General features: G+C 32.9%; 1 protein-coding gene across 4 annotated transcripts in view; it reads right to left on the bottom strand.

Annotated features, from left to right (window-relative positions):
- The window catches only part of RhoGAPp190 (Rho GTPase-activating protein 190), a 76588-nt gene extending 66286 nt beyond the window's left edge, over positions 1 to 10302 (bottom strand). For 2 of the 4 annotated variants that reach the window (XM_073978749.1, XM_073978752.1), the window contains exon 1: positions 10136 to 10302. The gene's annotated coding sequence lies outside the window, so the exon portion shown is untranslated. Of the gene's footprint in view, positions 1 to 9857 lie in introns of all 4 variants that reach the window. The other 2 variants (XM_073978753.1, XM_073978751.1) reach the window with 2 other exon arrangements.
- Between the last annotated feature and the right edge of the window lie 7742 nt (positions 10303 to 18044).

Here is an 18044-nt window from a genome sequence, read left to right as displayed (position 1 = left end):
AACGATCCGTTTTCGAATGTTTTTCGATAGTTTTGCGGACATTTTGTTCGAAAACGACACTCTAGAACGAATTAAAAACGATTCATCCGTCGCTCAGTTTGTGGCAGAAAAACCTTCGATTCGATTCCATTTTCCATTTTTGGCGGAGTTTCGATTTCCGCACTTGGTATGTGTGGGGGGTATTTTAAAAATTATAAATGTATTTGTGAAAAAGGTTTGTATTTTTGCCAATTATTAAAATTACTTATTAACCAGTTTGGATGAGTTACTAAGGTGAAAATCCTATTTTAAGGGTGAGATATGACGATCTTTTAAATAAAAAAATATATATGGTAATCTGATCATTAGCATGCTGACATAATGTGTTAAAAATATTTTGCACTTATTTCAACAACTGAAGTTTTTCGGCATGGAGGAAAATTTGTGTGTGCCATTTTAAAACTATACAATTAAACCAACTATTTGTTTATATGCACCGGAAATTTTTTCCAGCAATATATACTTCTTTTCCCTCAAAAATGAGCAGTATCGATTAGTTTCGATGTGAAAATGTACTTTGTTCCATATAAAAGCTAACACAAGGATCCCTGGGACTTCCATCAATGTTGGGTGTTTTCAGCATTTTTAAAAATTGTGTAAATGATCCCTCATCTAAATTTTGCTCAATTTTAAAGGTAGAGGCAAAATATTTTTTACATTATGTCGCCATAACGACCAGATAACCATATTTTGTTGCCTTAAAAATGCCTCATAACTCATCCTTCAAATAGGACATTAAGCCTAATGACTGACTCATCCAAACTGGTTAATTAGTAATTTAAGGAGAAATTATGGGCGTGAAGATAAAATCGATTTTTACTAGCGGAGACAAAAACCACATTGGTGGTATAACAGTATAACAGTTGTAAAAACGATTTTCATGGATATATGTATGTTTTAGAAGATTACTCAGAATACAAAAAATAAGCACATGCATAGCACTAAGTATTTTATTGTGGATATTTTGAGAAAATTGGAAATTTTTGAAAAAAAATATTATTACACGAGAAGATTAAACTAAATGGACCGATGATTAAATGCCTTCATGTATGGGATGGACCTATTGAGGGGCCCTCTAGGAAAAATTTATGAACCCTGCGGATATATGGAGGGCACCGTTAAATAGGGTATTGAGAGCACTTTCAGACTATATTTATTTCAATACATGATGATTGTAGAAATTTTGAAATATTGACCGTTTATGAAAACACTCTATATTTGGGGGTGGACCTATTGAGGGGCCCTCTAGGAAAAATTTATGAACCCTGCGGATATTTGAAGGGCACCGTTAAATAGGGTATTGAGAGCACTTTCAGACTATATTTATTTCAATACATGATGATTGTAGAAATTTTGATATATTGACCATTTATGAAAACACTCTATATTTGTGGGTGGACCTATTGAGGGGCCCTCTAGGAAAAATGTATGAACCCTCGGATATATGGAGGGCACCGTTAAATAGGGTATTGAGAGCACTTTCAGACTATATTTCAATACATGATGATTGTAGAAATTTTGAAATATTGGCCGTTTATGAAAACACTCTATATTTGGGGGTGGACCTAATGAGGGGCCCTCTAGGAAAAATTTATGAACCCTGCGGATATATGAAGGGCACCGTTAAATAGGGTATTGAGAGCACTTTCAGACTATATTTATTTCAATACATGATGATTGTAGAAATTTTGAAATATTTACCATTTATGAAAACACTCTATATTTGGGGGTGGACCTAATGAGGGGCCCTCTAGGAAAAATTTATGAACCCTGCGGATATATGAAGGGCACCGTTAAATAGGGTATTGAGAGCACTTTCAGACCATATTTATTTCAATACATGATGATTGTAGAAATTTTGAAATATTGGCCGTTTATCAAAACACTATATTTGGGGGTGGACCTATTGAGGGGCCCTCTAGGAAAAATTTATGAACACTGCGGATATATGAAGGGCACCGTTAAATAGGGTATTGAGAGCACTTTCAGACTATATTTATTTCAATACATGATGATAAATAATGAAGGAATCTTGGAGTAAATTTTATTTATGGGTCTATCTTGTATTGCCACTAAACTTGAGTTGCGTTGTCAGTTGTCTGCGCGACTGAGACGAAATGTTGTACCATTAATGTCAACTCAACTGGGTGGTCGATAAACATGTTATCGATCAGTGTTTTTTCAAACTTGTGACCTCTATTCGAAAAAAAAAACATTTTAAAAATAATTGCTCTTTGGATAACTCTTTTGTGTATTCTGGACAATATTTTAACATTTTGGCTGAGTTTTCGAGCAAATTTGGAAAACAACCCAAGATTGGAATATAACCCGCCCATCGAATCTTCGGATCGTCAAGTTTTATTTGCTGTCCCAAAAAATGATAAGTTCGGTGGAATTATTTTTTGATGATGAAGAAAATGTACAGGACATTGCATCTATTAGAAGAAATTTGAGGGACAAGTCGAATCCATTGGAATTGCCATCTGCACTGTAAGATGATGATCATGTGGAAAGATCTGTATAATCAGTAAATTATTTCAGGTTTAAGGCGTATTTCCGATTGCCAAAGGATGCCGTAGTTTACGTTGTGGAAACGTTAAAGGATGACTTCAAAGTAAGTTACAGATCAACAGCAATACCCCCACTTTTAAAAGTGTGCGCAGCGTTGCGATTCTTGGAGGACGGAAGTTTCCAAAAGTCCCATGGCAATGATTTCAACAATTGCATGGCTCAATCTACATTGTCGAGAGTATTGAAGGAAGTTGTCCACTTGATAGAGGACAAATTGTGCCAAAATTGGATCGTTTCGAAGTTGACAGAGGAGGAAAAAAGGCAAAATAAAAACCATTTTTATTCAAAAACGAAATTCCCTGGTGAAGTTGGCTATATAGATGGAGGATGTTCGTCATTTGTACTTAAACTGAACCTACTGTATTTGTCACCAAATTCATTTGCAAAAGATTTGCTGCTGTCCGCTCCAAAGGCGATAAATTCACTTATTGTGATGGACCATCACCAGTGTCGTTGAAGTTTATTTTATTTTGAGGCATTTTCTTTTTCAACTTTGCTTTAAATTGAATCCAGACTCTGTCACTCTTCAGGTGTTCGTATTGGAGGTTCATGGCTGTTTAAACTGTCCGAAATGGACCTCCACGCTTCATCCGCTGTGGCTTTGGTTTAACCAAAACTCCCGAACTCTCGGGCTAAGTTTGGATTTTCACTCAGTTTATCAATTAATATTTCGAACTGCTGCTTTGTCGTCATTTTCACCATATTGATACACAAAATTAATTAATGGTGCAAAGAATCAATAATTGGTAACAAAATGTTTATTTTTCCTTCTATTTTACTTCTTGTTTCTTCGAAAATGTTCACTGCAACTGAAAATCGGTGGTTGCTGAAAAACAGCCGCTTCGTCAACTGAGATTCGCAACATCAGTTGAGAGTTGCCATACGTGGATCAATTTTGACAACTGGCAACGCCACTCAACGATAATTGTTATCGATGATCGACCCCTTATTCTAACTCAGAGTCCATAAAAATCACTAAAAAAATAAATTAAAAATACGTACAGAATCTAGACAATGTCCAGAAAAATGTGAGACCAAAATTTTATAGATTAGGATTTTAAATTGCATATTGCAGCTACAACAAAAGACAAAAGTTTATTGTTGGAACATTATTTCAAGAATATATTTTTTGGTTTAATACGAAAAATTTGAGAACATATTTTGGGAGTTATTCTACTATTTCGCTAAATGTCCAAACAAAACCTAAATTATTTTGCTAAAACCTCTTCAAGGAAAATAGTTTACCATCGTGAAAGTATATTTGCTTAGTGTGATAAGCAATAGAATTAGGAAATAAAGAGTGATATTGATATTACAATCAAAGAAAAAACATAAAAGTTAAAAACCGTATAACGCGCGAAATAGTTAAAATCAGTTGAGGCGCATGTGCTTTTCGCATAGAGCGAGTGAAGCTCTATCAATATGTTTGCATTTTTCCATGTTTCATTCAGCGACCAAAGTGTGCCATCAGTTGTATCTTACTACACCAAAATGCTTCATGTGGGTAAAAATAACACGATGTTCATATGATTATAAGGCGCATCCGATTCCAGTGACCCCCTGTTAAAAATACGTAAATAAGACAAATTTTATACAGATTCGTTAAGAACCGCGGATGTGCTACCTGATTCCATGTTTGGTTAAATACGAATAATACTCCCGAATCTCTGTAATTTATGACACACCTTTTTGACAAATATTATAATCGCGTATAAAGGATTCCATTTATGTAAAAAATTTTAAGGGAATCGCGGTTTAGTATGCGGATTAGTCAAAATAAAATTTTGCTTATTGTGCTATTTTCAGGGTATCTATATCAGCGGTTTTAGTGGATGGATTCGATCGGGGTAGGGCTCATTAAATCCGGCGTGGAAAAAAAATAAAATCACGCGGGGTTCAAGGGTACCTGAGTCACAGTTGTAAATTTTGAAGCCAAAAAAATAGGTTTTTAAACAAAATTTACGCACCAAAAATTCGATTTTGGACTCCTATTACTAGGGAGCTGTACGGAGCACTCTCATGAGATATACATCAAACGACGTGGAATCACGAGTTCTACAATCCAATTAATAGTTTAGGTCATTATCTGGTTGCGCCCTCCAATTATAAGAAAAATTCAAAAAACCCAGATTTCAAAACTTCAAAATGTCAGCATCAATTTAAGGGGGGTGAACTGTATATATCGAGAAGTCATACATTAGAACCATGTTGCCCAAGGGAAATTCTTCAATTCTTTCTTTGAGCTCAGGTCTGAATTTTCCTTGGTTTGACCAGAAATCAAGAAAAAAAACACAAAAAAAACTTGCTAACTTCAACACATTTTTACCCATTTTTTTTATATTACCACCAACACAGCTTCCACGTAATTTATTTATTATGGTCTATATTATGAGACCCCGGCTAAAACTCTTCAATTAATATAAATATATTCACATATATAAAATATATTGACAGTTCGCGACTTATTAAATGGTGAACTTCAACTATAACGATTGTAAAACATTTTTGAATATTACCATATATCCATGAAAATCGTTTTTCAAAATCGTTTTTACAACTGTTATACTGTTATACCACCAATGCGGTTTTTGTCTCCGATAGTTAAAATCGATTTTATCTTCACGCCCATCTTAAACTGAATTTCTCATAATTTTCAAAATTAATATTGAACGAAACAAAAAACAGTTAAAGTACAAAGTAATTGTTTTGGTATGAATCACTATAAATATAAATTATAAATTAGCCATTTATCAACCGATTTAAAGCTTATAGCTTATTCGAACGATATTATTCACCCATTTAAGAGGAGAAAGGATCAATAGAAATCCGCAGTGAAAAAAGAAGATATGTCCGTTTAAATTTGATTTTCAGATTTTCCAGATTTTCACTACTTTTACCGTAATAAAATAATAAATGAAGTGACCCAAACGAATCAAAGGTATTTTCGTTGTCCGTGGATGCCAACACGATAGAATTGGCAACACATTTTACATCACAAAGTCTGTTTTATTTTTACAATAAAAAGTGTCAAATTTGGTACTGCGCAAATCCTCGGAATCTTGAGGTGTTTTTTATTATTCTGCGTAAAAACAATTTAAAATTTTTAAACTTCAAAAAAATTGTTTTGGCCAAAAAATTTCTACTTGAAACCATAGTGCATTCCAAAGGCTAGATCCTGACATATTAGTCTTATATTTGTAAATTGCGGTTGTAATAAAACAGAACTAAACTAATAAATACCTCGGGCCAAAATCATGATATCAACCCTTATAAAATTGTTGGGTCCGTTTTAAGAAAAAAAACTCGAAAAAGATCCTCCAACGAAGGATCAAGATTTACTAAAAATTGGGGAAACAGTACCCTCAGAGTGGAACATGCCGAGCCTTAGTTTTCGGTTAACTAAGCTCATTAAAGCTCCAATGAATGTCCAAAGTGGATAAACAAATAATTAAGGAACACAACTTTTGTAATTCTCCAAGAAACCATAGATTTGGTAATTTTTGCAATACATTTATTGTCACTTCAAAGTAGTAGGTAATTCTAATGTTTAGCCATATTTATTATAAATTGCAAAAAAAACTTTGTATATTTTGACGGAATATTGTTTTGAGCACCAATAGCAAGACATTTACACAAATAAACGTATAGTTTTTACATAATTTTTTGCATAAACGAACAATTATTATGAAATTTTTTACAATGTTGGTCTTTGCAATACATTTTTTGTCTAACTGTACTTAAACATTATGAAGTCTTCTAAATGTTCAGGGTGTGCATGACAGTAACGGGCTCCGGTTAAATGGCTTTTATGAGTTCAGGGACATAAGAACAATATTATACCCTAGACAGACGGCAGAGTTAATTTGCATTAAAAATGTCCTAATTTGAATTAATTTTTCACCCTGACAGACGATAGTATCTGCATTTCTGAAACAGCTGTTTGTGTTGTTTGTTTGTACCCAGCAGACCATTTCATAAAGCTTTACAAAAGTTCGCCAAAATATGCGAAACAAATACACTTTCTACGATGAAGCAAAAATAAATGTAATTTATTCGCGATATTTTTGAGTCTTTAATATTATAAAAATATTGCAAAACTTTAAAAAACATTTGAGGAAGATATAATTTTCGATAGAATTGGTATGGTGGGTAATGACATTTTTTGTGAAAATAAAAATTTCAAAAAGAGACTTGTTAGAAGGCGTGGAACACGATTAGCTGCTATTCTACTCGCGAGAGACCACTACTTATTTTGAAGAAATGCGAAAATTGCTGATTTGCTTTCCATTTTTATTTTCTTAAACATGGAAATTTGACAAAAGACAATTGATTTTCAACAGCATTGCCATATTGAAATTGCTAAATTCAGTTTAAATTTCCTTTGATTTTGTGCATTAAGAATGTGGATAATGAACGAATTAATTTGAATTAAGGCAGTTAATGCAAATTAACGCTGCCGTCTGTCTAGGGTATTACAGACCCTAGTTTAGAGGAATGGGGCTAATAACAAAGGTTTACGTAGCATAGGATAAATGCTCCTAACTCTGGCATGTACCAGTAGTCGGCATCTATCGTATTTGAACTCAAATAACTCAAAATTACTGTAACAAAATGTGAAAATAATAATAGAAAAGCTTCAACAATACTCTCAGCTAACTTTGTGTAAAATTTTAATATCGGAATTTAACTTTTTGTTAGTGAGCGTTTTTCACAACCGAAAATGCATGTCTCTTAAGAAAAAAATAGTGGAGACGTCAAAATAAAAATGTCTGTAATTGTATTAAAATGAGCAAATTGTCAATAAAATTTTGTTGTGATGGTAGATAGTATTCAAAAGAACACATTAGAAAAAGAAATTATTAAAAAATTGTTTAAATTCTGCCATTTTAGCTAATGCCGACTTTAGGAACAATAAAATGTAAAGTTTGCCAGAAGTCGGCATGGGTTGAAAAAATTGTGCGTTGTCAATTATTTTTTAGCTCGAAATTGCAAAAATATCTTAAATAAATACTTTAAGGTCTAATTAATAAAAATAACTTCAATAAAAATTAGTATTTATCCGATTTTAGCTCATATTAGGCCTAGTTTGAAGTGCGTCCGTTTGTGGCATACAGACAACTAGGGCATACATAGAATACTCTCCCACCTGGGGAGTAGATCTTGTTGTCCTGATCACAAATATATAAACTTTTCCGGGGGGAAGTCCATACTTCCGGAGATATGGGCCCCTGAAGTTCCGAAAATTCCCTTAAATTAAAAAAATGTTGTTTTCGTGCCCTAAATTGGCTCCTGTCCATAGGAGAAAGCCTTAAATCCCCGACCGAAGGCCGGATACTTAGAAAAAACTTACAATTTAAAAAAAAAATCAGATTTTTTCCGTCAGCTGGTAGAGTATTCAATTTGTTCCACAATTAGGTTACAGTTACCGACTATAGACAATAACTAATTTATTTAAGCAACATTTTTAAATTTTCTTACTTTTTTATGCAAAATAAATTGGAATGTTAACAAAAAATGCAAAAAAAAAAACTATTGCCTTTCAAATAATTATTGTTGATGTTCTAAACACCTAAAAAAGAAAATTTTACTGATTTCCAAATGTTAACAAAATCTTAAAACTATTTAATTTTTAAAATCAATATGGATTAAAATAAGACTTATTTGTGTTTTTGTTGTTTAAAATAAAAGAAATGATAAACTTATAACATTTCTTTACTAAAATACGATAGGTATGCCGACTACTGGAACATTTCATGCCGACTATTGGGAAATGGTGCCGACTACTAGCAAAAAGGTACTATAAGAAATAATTCAAATTTTTTTTTATTTCATCGAAAAGTAAACAACATTTCGAAGCAAATAAGCTTTAGTTCATAGCAATTGAAAAAATGTACTCGGAATGGTGAATGATTGAAGTTGGACAAATCGTTAAAAGTGCCGACTATTCACATTCGCCCATATTTATGAATAACATGCTACTATATTTGACTCCTATGTATATCGTATCACTCATTGAAGTCTCTAGACTACAAATCCATAGAGTACTTGCCGAAAATATGAAATATGAAAGGGGGAAATATCACCGGATTTATTGTTTGGAGGCTCGAATGTAATAAAAAGAAATTCAAAAGTCAAAATATCCCTTCATTTTGTTGAAAAATAAAAAATAATCTTGAGTTTGGCAAAAGTGTAACTTTTATTTTGACGCGTCAAATTTTGGGTTATTATTTTCATTTATTCCCTAATGAAACGTTGGAAGGGCCTAATATTTTCTGGATTTTAATTCACAACTAAATACTTATAAAAGTTACATTTATACATATGTTATACGTATAATATCTCTATGTCGGTGTAATAATGCAATCAAAAAAATGTTAAGAGTTGGAAACTTTATTGTGACGCTCACTGTATGCTTTTTTGATTTCAAAAACAAAAGTTTGAAACAGCTTCTTTCTTTTCATATAATTACTTGAAGATGAAATTTGCACAAATTAATTTTTGCTTAGTAAAAGTAAGACTTCGCATAATTTTAGATATCCAACCTATTTATGTACATAAGTAATACGACCCTTGGAACTTCACAATGCAAACTACCAATAATATTCAATTAAAACTCCTACATATAAATTATTTTATGTACACATTCGAAAATATAATACAGCTGAAAAGCTTCTTTATATGAGGGAATTATTGTCCACCTATGCTATATAGGTACAGGAAGGTATATAATTAATACTTCCATCAGAAAACCAATTATAGTTCGTGAAAGTATTTTGTTTTATTTCATTGAAAACCCAAACCTGTAGTCAGTTCCTCATTATTCGGAAGAAGAGACAACCAAATCACAAATGAGAGCAAAAGGTTTCTCCTTAGTTCAAAGATGTGTATCTTCGTATCTTCACACAAATAGTTTGTTGTTGCTCAACTCAACTTGGGTTACTTGGGGTGTATTAAATATTAAAAGCATTATTATTTTTACAAAACTGAATGTACAAATTATCCGGGTTTCAACTTAGGCTCAGTCAAAAAACTACTATTCCAATACACAGCACATAATCATTACATTACTCATTAAAACAAATGCAGATCTTGTAACATTCCTTCATCCGGAATGGATAATGGCGTAGTTTAAATTGAAATTACTAGCATTTCTCCTGGCTTGCGCACTAACTAACACAAAGATGCATACACCATGAAAGGTTGATTGTTGTTTTTTATTTATGTCTGAGAATAGGAACAAAAATCACCTTTTTCAACTGCGAATAATTAAGTAATTCATTAATGATTAATGATTAATCCGAGAAATTTCAGACACTTTTATTAATTTCGTTTGTTTGTATGCGATGTGTATGAATTTACTTGGAAAACAGAGGGCACCAGACAAACTAAAACCACTTTACTCTCGACTCGACTCTCAAACCACGATTAGACAAAACACAAATTACAGAACTTCAATTCATCTTTATTTTTGCATTTTATTCATATTTCTGACTATGAAAATATTATCGGCTAAGAAAACACTTACTAGGCTATAAACAGCACTGAAATGTTTATTTCACTTTTCTAACTATTATTATTATTAAAATACGTAAAATACTTGTTAATTTATAATTGAGCTCGACATTACTGCCCAAAGAAAACAAATACTAGGGATAAATAAGTCGAAAACACTACGAAAATTGTGAGAATCCCAGAGAATCAAGAGTACTTACTACGAAAAGAGAACTTGAGGAAATCAAAAGAACCAGCTGCGAAAATGAAGAGAAAGAATCGATTAATCCAGTAATGCCAAGTTTACACTAGCGCTCCAAAATCCACTGGATTTCACGGAATCCTGAAATACACCCTGGTGTTTACACTTATTTTTTGTTGATTTCAAACATATCACAATGATCAAGGTAGATGCATATGCGCAGCTGATCGAACATGAATTTTCACAAGTTGTTGTAAATTGAATTAATCATCAAAAATATAAAAATATAGAACTTAACAACTTTATTTGGAAAATTATCGTAAAATTTTCTATATATCGTTTTAATTGTGTATAGTACTAACAAATTAACCCTTTCGGCCCCAACGTTGATTATAAGCAACTTCGATTTAAACGTCGTTTTATTTAAAACTAACAGAATTTTTTCCTCAAAGAACACATTGCTTTGGCTAATTGTAGTCCTAAGAATGCAAAAATTATAAAAAGTGCCAGTTGTATCCCGATCAACAGAACTACGATGCATTATTCAGTGTGAAGTCTGGAAAATCACTCCATGTCAAAAATCGATGTGTACAGTCCAAATTATTTAAATCGTTTCTAAATTAAAATATATGAGCTTTATGTTAAACTTTAGTTTTGATTCTTCAAAAATAAGGTCAGAGGTATACTTCTATACGATTATAACATTTATATTTACATAATTGCACAAAATAAATTATAATTACAAGCAAATAAATTTTAGATAAAATGTACTGTATCTTCCAAAATAGGTGGGGTAACGCCCACTAATTTATGTTATGTATTAGTTTTGACTCATACTTTAATTCTATGTTCTTAAAGTAACTACTAATGCGAGGAAAAAAGTTCGGGGCCGAAAGGGTTAAAAAAAATGATTTTATCGTTGAGACATCATAATAATAAATTTTAATAGATAAAAGTTGTGCTCAGAACCTGCATAATATTAGTACTTGCAGTAGTTTTCCCGATTAGTGCTAAAAATGCGCTCCCGTACTCCGAAATCTAGCAAGACTTGCACTTCTCTTCAAACAAAAATAGCGCCGAATAACACCTTCTTCTCCTCTTTTCTGCCATACAATTTTGGCCTAGTAGAAACTAGCAGCAAGTATTTTCATTGGCATCTAATGCTTGGTTTACATTACGAAATCCACTCGATTTCATCTGTCAATTCCTTTGTGTATACGTCAAATGAAAACTCGTCTGAAATCGACTGGATTTCATTTGACGTTTAAGCAAAAATTGACAGTTGAAGTCGAGTGGATTTCGTAAATGTAAACTTACTTTTATATGATAGCTGATACCATGATACAATAAAGTAGAGGTAGGCCAGGTATGAAATTCACTGAAAGATGCTACCCTGCAGTCATGGCTTAAAACGTCAAATGGAATGGTACAATAATAATGGTAGATGTATCCGCATAGCTATCCCGTTTTAGAAAAACATATGGAACTTAGAGCTTCACTTTCATATGTTAAAAGTGCCAAATAGAGTAAAAAAAATTCTTTAGCTGGGCTCCAGAATATTCTTGTTGGAAAAGTGTTCAAAAATAGGAAAAGTTCTCACCAAATATATGACATTCACTTATTTTCTACTTGACAAGTTTGGCTAATCTGACATCGTGATTGCTGGCATCCGATTTGCAGATAAATGTCAGCAGAATTTATACAAAAATTTTAATTTTTACATTCCCGTACAAATTGTAACAAATTTAAATTAATATCAATATTTGATACATCGTTCATTCGTAAGTTTTGCTGAAAAAATCAACAATTTTATTTTGCCACGCGAATACACATTTTTTGTCCTTGCTTTCAATCTTAAGATATAGTGTTACAGCAGAAGTTTTTTGTTGAAACAATTCAGCGATGCATCTACCTTTATGATTGCATAATGTCAAAAACAGTACAAAATGTCAACACGGCTTTTGACAGATTAGGCCATAAAAAGAAAAAAATTGTAATCAGCTGTTAGCTGTGGCCTACCTTTACTTTATTCTACCATGGCTGATACGTTGATTTTGACATTTATGTAGGAGTTTCTGCATTTTCCGTCATTTTTCCGTTCCCGTATTTCTTAAGAAATTTGTATGGGGAAGCAATTTTTGACAATTCGGTATTTTTTCTAACATTACCATTAAAAAAGTATGGGAACACAATGAAAAATAGCATTGTAACAAAGGAATTTAATATTTTTTTTTCACATTGTTTACAAATTTTGCTACTAAAATTTTTTGTTGCAGCAATTGACCATCTACCTTGATTATTGTGATACGTGAAAAGTGTTGCAACTTTTGGTACTTTTTAGGCAAAAACAGGGTTGTATATCATGTGTACTGTGATTTCGATGTTGATTTCGCTGAAATCACGAAATGAGATGATTTCATTTTTGTATGCGAAATCATGATAAACTTTGCTTGAATCCGCTTGAAATCACGAAACGACGCCGAATGTAAAGTAATGCTAATGCCAAGTTTACACTTGCGCTGTAAAATCAACTGGATTTGACGAAATCCTGAAATACACCCCGGTGTTTACACTTATTTTTTGTTGATTTCAAACAAATCACAATAATCACGGTAGATGCATATGCGCAGCTGATCAAACATGAATTTTCAAAACAAGTTGTTGTAAATTGGTCATCAAAAATATACGACAATATAGAACTTTACAACTTTATTTCGAAAATTATCGTAAAATTATCTATGTATATATACCCAGCAAAAAGTTTGCATCCACGGAAGCAGTTAAATCACTGGTGCAAGTGTCACGAAGTGCTTCTTTTTCTATGAATTCCTCAGTGAATTTTACAAGGGAGCGCGCAGAAAGGAAGCACTTCATTTTGCTTCCGCAGCACGCAGTTAGGAAGCACACCATTTTGCTTCCGCAGCACGCAGCTAGGAAGCACTCCATTTTTAAAATTTTTACCACTTTTACGAGTTTTGCGTTCCCGTACACAAAATTTGTATGAAAATCGTTTACGACTTTTACCACTTTGTAAAGTACGGGAAAAGGCCATTAATAAGACATTTTAATTTTATTCTTATATGCCGTTTATATATAACAAGGTTAACCCAGTGGGTCTGGGTTTCAAATGTCATTTCCATTGTATATACTTCAAACAAATCCTCATAAAGAAGGTTAACCCTGCAAAAAACTATAATATAAACGCCGTATTACTTTAATTTCATTTGTTGAATGAAAATTGAATTTTTTATCGTTTATACATAAAAGTGCTTGTTGGATGTAATCCAAATGTGAGGAAAAGGATTGCCTTTTTCATTAGTCCACTGGAAGCGCATCCATGCATGTAATGAAATCCTCACTCCAACTTGCACCACTTCCATTTTTTTTTTGCTGGGTAGTATTAATTGTGTATAGTACTAACAAATGCAAAAATAAAAAATGATTTTATCGTTGAGACATCATAATAATAAATTTTGATAGATAAAAGTTGTGTTCAGAACTTGTAAAATATTACTACGTGCAGCAGTTTTCCCGTTTAGTGCTAAAAATACGTTCCAGTACTCCGAAATCTAGGAGGGCTTGCACTTTTCTTTAAACAAAAATAGCTCCTGTTTTCTGCCATACAATTTTGGCCTAGTAGAAACTTGCAGCATGTTCATTGGCATCTAAATACGATAGCTGATACGTTAATTTTGATATTTCTGCTGGACAATTCGCTCTTTTTTTCTAACATTTCCATTAAAAAAAAATACGGGAACACAATGTAAAATAGCATTGTAACTAAGTAATTTAATATTTTTTCACATTTTTTCACAAAAATTAGCTCTGTTCCTTTACCTGCCTGAGGTTACCATTTCTTACTATTTTTAACCTGCAAAGCGTTCCTTTACTTTAACAAACATACCATTTATATGAGACCAGTTCACCACTTTTACCATTTTTTGCCACTTACCATTTTTTAAAGTAAAGGAACAGACCAATTGACCATCTACCTTGTTTATTCTTATACGTGAAAAGTGTTGCAACTTTTGGTACTTTTTTAGGCAAAAACATGGTTGTATATCGTGTGTACTGTGATTTCGATGTTGATTTCGCTGAAATCACGAAATGAGATGATTTCATTTTTGTATGAAAAATCATGATAAATTTTGCTTGATTTCGCGCGAAATCACGAAACGCCCTCGAAATCACGAAACGACGCCGAATGTAAACCAAACATAAGTTTACATTTACGAACTCCACTCGATTTCAACTGTCAATTCCATAGCTCAAACGTCAAATGAAATCTCATCTGGATTTCATTTGACGTTTAACCTATGGAATTGACAGTTGAAATCGAGTGGATTTCGTAAATGTAAACCAAGCATAAGCATAATTGTCGTAAACCCATGGCAGAACTACCAGGTAGTGGCATCGACATATTTGTAAGAGCGTTTTCAGACGATAGGTTTTGACTGCTCAAAAACGCGTTGCCCGTTTTGATTGTCATTCGTAATTTTCACATCCAGTGTTGCGTTTTTGAATTCATTTTATACAAGCGTACTTTTTGTACAAAAAGAAGTACGGTTTTACATAAAGGTACCTAAACTTTTCATGTGCGTATTCATGGCACAATAAGAAGGTACAATAAACAGCTGATTTTCAGACTAGTTGTCAAAATGCGTTATTGTGAATAAAATCTCATACATAATGTAAACAATCAATTCACAGCACTGCATTATTGTGATCAAATTTGACGTTTGGTATGATTTGATGTAACACCTTCTTATTCCACCATGTGCGTATTGTATTTAAACATTAGCTGTGTTCCAGAACTAAAAAGTTTTTACAATTTTTACGACTTTTACACATTTTACTCGAAAAAACGTTCCCGTACACAAAAAAGTGGTAAAATGTTCACTTCTCTTTAAACAAAAATGGCGCTGAATGACACTCTCTTTAAAAACTTTTTACACGACAAATTTGGGCAAGTTAAAAAATAGTAACATGGTTACCGGCGTCTGATTGGCTGATACGCCGACTTTGACATTTGTTCCAGTTTTTTGACGTATTTTCCATTTTTCCGTTCCCGAACTATTTCAAAAAACTTGTGTGTGAGAACAAATTTTTTGCAGTTCTCTCTTTTACTAGTTTTACCATTAAAAAGTACGGGAACGCAGCTATTATAAAATAGAGTAATACTTTGTTTACATTTACGAAATCCACTCGATTTCAACTGTCAATTCCTTTGCGTATACGTCAAATGAAAAGTCATCTGAAATCGATTGGATTTCATTTGACGTTTGAGCAATCCCAGCAAAAAGTTTGCATCCGCGGATGCAGTTAAATCACTAGAACAATTGCCGCTGGAGTACATCTTTTCCTATGAATTCACCTATGAATTTTACAAGAGAGCGCGCAGCTTGTTCCTTTACTTTTTTAATGGTAAGAGTGGTAAAAGAGAAAAGTGTCAAATTTGCTCTCTCATGAAAATTTTTACCAGAAAAGTAAAGGAACGGAAAAATGGTAGATCCGGCAGCAATGTCAGAAAAAAACATAAAAAATCAATTTTCGTCTTTTATTTCACAGTTTTTAATTTAGTGTTGTCAGGGTTCGACTTTTTCTTCGGTTTTTCGTCCATTTTGTGAAATAATCGTCAAACAAAAGTTGAAAAATCAGTTCTGCCGTTTTCTACCTGCAGAAATTTTGCTGGTAGCCTGTGGTAGAAAAGAAAGCCATGTTCGCTCTCTCCCCTCTCACTCTCTTAAAAATTGCTTCCAGTTTTGCCACTTTTCGGGGTTAAGGAACGCTTTGCAGGTTAAAAATGGTAACACATGGTTAAAATGATAATCTCAGGTATGTAAAGGAACACAGCTTTTATTACATTAACACAAATTATAAAAAACTCGTCATTAAATTTGATCGTAACTGAGTTTACTTCCTCTGCTCTGATTTTTATGACACCGCAATTGATATTGCTTCATCATCCAAATGGTTTTTTTTTTATTTTTCCTCCTACTCCAGTTCAGGGGCTGGATTCTTGTTCTATGAAAATTTTAAATGAAAAATATTTGCCTTATAAAATTTTTCATTTGACATTTATTTCCTTTATAAAACTTTTCATTTAAAATTTTCATAGAACGAGAATTGAGCCCCAGATTTTCAAAAAAACTCCAACTCCACTTCAAAAATAGCTTGCTTCTCGTGAATTGCAGCAATGTTCGTAACTTTAGTTTATATTTCTTTATTTTTTTTAAAACAAATTCTTATAAATTTAGACACTCTTTCTTGTGTTCAGAAAAAAAGACTAGGGATTAAAAAATTGGCTTGCTTGGCTAGGGATCTTTAAGCGAGTGCGTTTTTCATAACTCCGTGTGGACTGCATCGAAAGATGTATTGAAATCATAACACTACATCGCACTACCTCCACATTTTTTTGCTGGGATGGAATTGACAGTTGAAATCGAGTGGATTTCGTAAATGTAAACAAAGCATAATTCTTGTAAAACGAATGGGTTAAAATTGTTAATAGAGAATACCGTAAAGGACTGAGTACATAAGCTGCCTTGCCTGCTTACCTTGCTTCTGATAAAAGAATATAAAAGAAAAGGGCAACCGTGTCCGAAATTTGCTCGGCCGGCCTTCTTTATTCTTTTATTTTTATTAGGTCAGAAATGAAGTAGGAAACCAGGCGAGGCAGCTTATGTACCCAGACCTTAATAATTTTAAAAACAAGATGATACCTGCGTTACCGGCGTAAATTTTTCAAGAAAGGTATTTATGAATGTGTTAGAGCGTTTTCAGACGATAGATTTTGACTGCTCAAAAACGTGTTGTCCGTTTTGATTGTCATTCGTAAATTGTGTCAGTGTTGAAACAAAGTCCCAATTTACATTAGGCGAGTTTACTTGCGGCAATTGTCAGTTTGATGGAGAGAGAGGTGAGGTATATGGTATCCCTTTGCCTCTCAACACCCTCTCTCACCCACAAACTGACAATTGCCGCAAGTAATCTCGCCTAATGTAAATTGGGACAAAATGTGGAAGTAAGTGAACGAAAACGTACATAAAGTACTTTTTTGCTAAATTCGTTCGTGAAATATTTTTTATTTATTTATGTTATGATTTTTTAAGTCCCGGTCCACACTAGCGTGAATTTCATAAAAAAATTTCATGAAATTAGGTGTTCCTAAATCGAATTCCCCACTAAAGCAATTTTATGATTTTACTCTACTATGGACGTCGATCTAGAGACGCATAATTTCATATTAAAATTTCAGTGAAATTACTGTAGTGTGGCCCGGGACTAATTAATTTCTTTGTCCCGGTCCACACTAGCGTGAATTCCATTAAAAAATTTCATGAAATTAGGTGTTCTTAAATCGAATTCCCCACTACAGCAATTTTATGATTTTACTCTACTATGGACGTCGATCTAGAGACGCATAATTTCATATCAAAATTTCAGTGAAATTACTGTAGTGTGGCCCGGGACTTTTATAGTTTTCGTAATTGAGATTATTTAAATGTTTTGAAATAAAAAAATGTTCGAACAGAATTGTTTGTATTAGGGCGAAACCTATAGCTCTGCGTGTTGCGTCTGCGTTCAAAATAAAATACATGTATTTCAAATTGAAAACAACAACAAATACATGTATAGGTTTTGCCCTAAAAGGGGACGAAAAAATCCGTCAAGGAAAATTGCCTAATGTAAATCTGATCATGGTATAAGTAATAACTGTTTCCTCACACATTTTTTTTAT

This window comes from Musca autumnalis, unplaced genomic scaffold (assembly GCF_047663935.1).
Source record: "Musca autumnalis isolate F117 unplaced genomic scaffold, ASM4766393v1 scaffold_3, whole genome shotgun sequence".
NCBI lineage: Eukaryota > Metazoa > Arthropoda > Insecta > Diptera > Muscidae > Musca > Musca autumnalis.
This window is presented reverse-complemented; position numbering and strand designations above follow the sequence as displayed.